This window comes from Apteryx rowi, unplaced genomic scaffold (assembly GCF_003343035.1).
Source record: "Apteryx rowi isolate R43461 unplaced genomic scaffold, aptRow1 scaffold_133, whole genome shotgun sequence".
Classification (NCBI taxonomy): Eukaryota; Metazoa; Chordata; class Aves; order Apterygiformes; family Apterygidae; genus Apteryx; species Apteryx rowi.
Window position 1 is genome coordinate 1,714,848 of NW_020447564.1, and position 4,836 is coordinate 1,719,683.

The following is a 4,836-nucleotide window of genomic DNA, read 5'->3' on the forward strand; positions in this document are numbered from 1 at the left end:
TGCCGCGCGCCGGGGGCGGGGCAGCGCGGCCGCCATGGCGGGCGGGCGGCGGGGCAAGGCTCGGAGGAGCAAGGCCGCTCGAGGGACGCGCTTGGGGCTGTGCGCCGTGCTAGGAGCGAGTCCCGCCGGCCCGTACAGCAGCCCCGGTGCCTCCCTGGCCCTGCGGTGTCCTTTCCCCTCCCCCCCACCAGACCGAGACCGCGAGGGGAAGCCGCTGGCCACTGCCGCGGCAAGGGCTGGGGTGCCCCTGGCAGCCCCACGCCTGAGGGCCCTCTGCCCTGCCCAGCTGCCCCGCTCCACAGTCCTCGCGGAAACGGGATTTGTCCCCGAGACCGCTGCGGAGTTTGGCTGAAATGAGCCTGTGTGTTGAAAAGTTGCGGGGTGAAGGAACAGAGCCCCAACGGGTGGTGCGATGGCATCGGTCATTCCCCCACGTCCCGAAAGGCATGGTGGGAGCCGTGAGATGGATGAAGGCCAAATTCAAGAGAGCATCTCTATTTAAAGCCCTACGTCGTGCCTGAATCTGGCATATATCATTTCAACCTTGTCCACTTTCCCATGAAATGTCAAAGTAAGAGCCTCACCAGCACCGTAGGCTAAGCAAATGGAGATGCCCTCACACCCCGGAAGCTGCACGCGTGCCACGAGGTCCATGAGGCCATGGCACAGGGGCTTTTGTGACCGCGTAGGATCAACTTCACCACGCGCGGAGTGGGCTGCAGGGCTCCCTTTCCCGCCTGGCACCCAGAGCATAAATGTCCTGGGGTTTCTGAAAGGACTGCAGTCACAGCCAGTCCTTCCCCGGTGTGACTGCAGCTGTAAGCAGGATGGAAACAGGCTGGAGAAGCCAGGTTGGTGCCATGCGGTACTCAGGGCGCCTGGCTTCTGTCAATTCTGCATCATCATATTTTCATTGACTGGTGCAAGGAGAAGGGAAAAAACTGCTTAATCAACAGATCTCATGGTACACTGAAGTACGGTTATTAAGTGGCTGTACTTTAATTCTGAGTTTGCAGTAAACAAGGACTTTGCCATCCTACAGATGTGAATTTAGTATGCTATAGTTCATGTGTTGATGCACTCTCTTCTTAATCAGAGTGAAGTAAATTGGATTACAGTCTTTTTATCATGTAAAAACACCTGAGTTTCTTCCACCTGTTAAAACAGTTTGTTATGATTGGAAATATTTTAAAGTGACATACTGAGAGGTGTATGGATTAAAACAGCTTTCAAGAAAGAATTAGTGTACTAACTCAAAATCTATCATTTTGAAGTATTATTATGCTGCAATTAACAGTGTTAGTGAGGACTTGCACCCTGTACAGCACAATAGCTACCAAATACACTAATCAGGAGATCAAAAGCAGTAGTGCTCCTGATACGAAACATGTTCTCTACAAAGACTATTCTACTCTTTCGCAAAGTAGCACACTGAAAAATCTTTTCAGGATCAAATTTTGATGAGAGGCAACAATGATGTAAACACTGGAAGCTTCTCTTATATCAGTATATTTTCTTCCATATGATCACTGCACTTATCTCTAATAAAAGAATACAATTCATAGATGTAGTCATTGGATTAACAGTTTTGCCAGTGTTGTTTCAGAAGCTAAATGAGCTGTGATGGTGAGAATCTGCTTCCTGTATCGTAGTCTGTTCAGATGGTCTCCTCTTCAGTCATGTCTAAACTTAGAGTAAAAAATTGGCAAAGACACAAATAATTTCTAGACCAGACAAATTTTTCTAGGCATTTTAGCATTTTAAAAAAACATTTAACTCTGGTCTGCATAATGACATACTTCAAAGAGTGAAAATCAGGACTGTTTGCTTTGAAAGCACTTCTTTTGTCAGCTACATTTTCAATAATCTGCATTAGATCTAAGTATGAAAAGGAGAATTGCTATAGAAAGAAAGTATGCTCTACAAACCTTGTTCAAGCTTGGTTTCCTACATGACTGCTGTTTCAATAACACTTAATAGTTGTGAATATGAGTGACATAATTGCATGCAATGGAGTTAAGCATGGATCTAAAAAACTCTTCTGACTTTTTAATACACAATATATTCCATGTTTGCTCCTTGATGTTTTATTTTGTCCTTTCACTCCATGTTATCTTTTCTTCTCTTTTGATTCCTTTTCCTCTCCACTCCCTGGATTTCTGGCATCCCAGTCTGGGCTAAGTTAGCTGAATTAGCAATACTGTTCTTTCAAAAGTTATCCACAAGAGAACACAGTAGTGGGGTTTACTTGCACAAGTTCCTTGATTGACTCTGATTCTATTTTCTTTTTTCACTAACTTGAAGAGAGTGCCCTTCCCTTGAGATCTGACATTTTAATTAATATATTCCTCACCTTCCTACCTTTTTTTAAATCAAAAACAATCAGTCTAGAAGGGAAGGTATGGATAGAGCTGAATGGTGTTTTGACATAATGATATGCTAATTACAGTTGTTATTTAATCTGTAGTGATAAACAGCTTATAGAGAGTGATAGTTTTCATGGTTGTAATTTGGTTATGAAACTATGAATTCCTGCAAGGGAGGGTTGGTTCTACCTCAGTTTAATAGTTTTAAATGTAACATTTTGAAGAAGGCAGATCAGTTGGCACTGGGTATTCTTTAGGGCCATCCTTTGTTGCTCAGTGTCACAGCCTTGTAAGGAGCTAGCAGGGAACATAAAAGCAGTTTAAAAGTTTTAAATAAAAACTATATTGTGATGTGACTTTCCTTGAAAGTAAGCTTTCTCCTTCAGTGTGCTCAAATATCATAAAATTAAAAGGAATTTAATGGGAAGTGGTCGTTAACTACTGAGATTTTTTTTCATTCATTTCTACTTTATTTCTTTTTGAAAATTAGTCAACAAAGTTTTGATGTTTCGTAAAAAACTGACCAAGCAAGGAACCCACAGGTTCCTCTTGGAGCAGAATGATGAGCTGTGGGATCCGATGTTACATGTATGACAAAATAATAGTGGAAAAACCTCATAATAATTAAAACTACTGTTAAGTTATGTTAAATGCTTAAGAAAAGTTGGTCCACCACACTTTTTAGAGAGAAAGGTTGTACAATCTCAAATAGCAAGGGACTCTAATCATGGTTGGGGCCTTTTCTGTTAGCATGCTTTGATCAGTAATGACATTTTATGAAGTCATTCAAGATGAGGAAAGAAGAGCATTGAGGGAAACATATGATGCATATATGTTACTTTTTATTGACTTTAGTTTTTACTTTTCCATACCTAAGCAGAAAACATATTTCAGAAGAAAGAGCAACTATAAATTTTAGATTTGAAATACTTTCCTACTTGGAAATGCTGGAAGTCAAGGAAAGCAAGTACTGCAGATGCATGTCCGTTTTACTTTAGAGTCATTATTTTTGATGAGATCCCTCTTGCTGTTGTTTCCCTTGTTTATGGAAAGTACTAGAAGTTGTAGATTAAGTTACAATTCATGTGTGAAGGTTTGTTTTCAGAAGTGCATATAGAGCTGCCCTGTAGAGACTTGAAATTGCTGAGTCCTATGCTGGCCAATACCACAGAAAGCCTAAGAAAACCTGCACCACGCAGGCATCTTTTAGGTCTGTAATTAAATGGAAAGTACGTTAGACGTACACCATTTGCTAATAATGACTTTACCAATAGTGCTAGAGAGACCATTTTAATTCATTTTACTTCTCGGTACTCTTTCGAAGATGTATTTTATTTCCACAGCTCTGGCACGGGGGGGGATCTGCACAGCCGCGTTAGCTCTGCCTTTGTTCCTTCCCTCCCGCCCCCCAAGTTTTGCACAGCACCTCAGTGCTGCTGCGGGCAGAGGCAAAAATACTTTGTCCGCTCCATAAGCGACGAAACGTATCTTAAAATAACGAGGGGGAACTCCCTCCTCCTCGGGACGGGCAGGGGCCCCTGGCCAGGAGGCACCGCGGGTGCAGCCGGGAGAAGGCAAGGACGACGTGCGAGGGCTGACCGGCAGGGGGGCGGCCCCGGCCTCCCTACGTGGACACTTGCATAACCCGCCCGGCCCACTGGAGGCGGTGGCGGCTGCAGCTCCGCCTCCCCCCCGGTCACCCCCGCCGCGGCCGTTACGAGGGGGGCGGGAGACGCGCGCACGCGCGCTCCGCGGGGAGCGTTATACATAACAGGTCACCGGCGCTGCCCCCCCGCCCCTCCCAGCCCCCGCGCGTGCGCACACGCGTCCCCCGGCGCCGCCTGACAGGTAGTGGCGCCTCCATGAGCCTCCTCCGAGCCCCGTGCTCATCCGGGTCCCCGGCGCCCCGCGCGGTAGGGGGGCGCGGCCTCCGTCCGCGGCGCCCCTCCCCGCCGCGGCCCAGTCCCTCGCACCGCCCAGGCGGGTGGGACTCCTCCCGGGGCCGCTGACTCCCCCCGGTTGCCCGGCGGCGGGAGCGGGGCCGAGCGTACCCCTACAGCGCCTCTCCCCGCCGCCTCTTCCCTCCGCGGGTGCGAAACACACTTCAGAAACGTGAGGGCTGGCGGTCACGTGGGGGCGGGGCCGGCCAATCAGGGGCGGGGGGCGGGGAGCGGCGGCCGGCGGAGCCCGGCGCAGAGTCACAGGGCGAGCGGCGAGGCAGCGGCCGCGCGGCACCAACGGCCGCTTCTCGGGAGCGGAGCGCCGCCGACCGGAGCCACCGCCTCGCATCTCCTCCTCCTCTTCCCCCCCGGCGCGGGGGCTGCGCGCGGTGATGTGTCTCCGTCGGGCGGCCGCCCCCGGCGCCGTCTCTTAGAGCCGCCTGAGGTGAGGCCACGTCCCGGCTCCGCCAGCGCCCCGCTCCCCGCGGCGCCGGGGACCCCGCAGCGCTCCTTCTCCTCCCCCCGCGGGG